This window comes from Colobus angolensis, unplaced genomic scaffold (genome assembly GCF_000951035.1).
Source record: "Colobus angolensis palliatus isolate OR3802 unplaced genomic scaffold, Cang.pa_1.0 Scaffold173, whole genome shotgun sequence".
NCBI lineage: Eukaryota > Metazoa > Chordata > Mammalia > Primates > Cercopithecidae > Colobus > Colobus angolensis.
Window position 1 is genome coordinate 142455 of NW_012114855.1, and position 986 is coordinate 143440.

Below are 986 nucleotides of genomic sequence, written 5' to 3' on the forward strand. Positions count from 1 at the left end.
CAGGGTGGGGGCCCAGCCCGGTCTCCTGGGGTCTCCGCTCGCCGCTACCTTCACTCGGCTCGCCCGGATCCCGCCTCAGCGCCGCCGATCGCCGCCATCTTGGAGAAGGAGAGAAAAGCGCGAGCGGCCAGGGAGCCTCAGTCGAACCCAGAGCGCAGACTCGGGCTCCAGAGGGGGAATCCCGCTCGACTAAGAGCGCCGAGCGCATCGAATAAAACTCGGAGCTTGCTGAGCGCGGGAGCTGGCATTTATTTATTGAGAATTTGCTATGTTCCCAGCCTTGCGCTAGAAACTTACAAACATTATTTCACTTGATCCTCACTGCATTCCTGTCGCATTTTGCAGAAGAGAACCAGGCTGAGAGAAGTGACGTGCACAAGGATACACAGGTAGTTGGAATATGAGACCCAGTATTACTCCAAGTCTTCTGATTCTGAATGCAGTGCTTTCCCCAAAATACTATGCGGTTTCTTTCAAGATATTTTTATACAGCAATTCTCCTCTTTGCAAAACCTAGATCTATGCAGATTAATAGCAGCGTGCTTACTTAGACTTCAGCATCTACATTTGAACATTTGGCATATTAGGGGTGAGGTGGAAGAAGAACTTATCTTTGTAACAATGTACAGTAAAATAATTTTCATGGCGAATCATCTACATTTTTTAGTTAGAAACAGTCTTGAGAGAGAGAGGAAGAGATGTCATTTACAGGCGAGAAACAAGTTTTCTGATTTGCCTTGGAGAACTTGGACCAATGAGTAGAAATTACAGTGTATAGAACTTGGTTTAATATGAAGAAGAACGCCAGGGGCGGTGGCTCACGCCTGTAATCCCAGCACTTTGGGTGGCTGAGGTGGGTGGATCACCTGAGGTCAGGAGTTCGAGACCAGCCTGGCCAATATGGTGAACCCCTGTCTCTACTAAAAATACAAAAAATTAGCCAGGCGTGGTGGCGCGCACCTGTAATCCCAGCTACTCGGGAGGCT

General features: G+C 48.8%; 1 protein-coding gene across 1 annotated transcript in view; it reads right to left on the minus strand.

Moving 5' to 3' along the window:
• HMGXB4 (HMG box domain containing 4) overlaps nucleotides 1-95 on the minus strand; it is a 52046-nt gene extending 51951 nt beyond the window's left edge. The window contains exon 1 of the mRNA XM_011938452.1: nucleotides 49-95. The gene's annotated coding sequence lies outside the window, so the exon portion shown is untranslated. The remainder of the gene's footprint in view (nucleotides 1-48) is intronic.
• Between the last annotated feature and the right edge of the window lie 891 nt (nucleotides 96-986).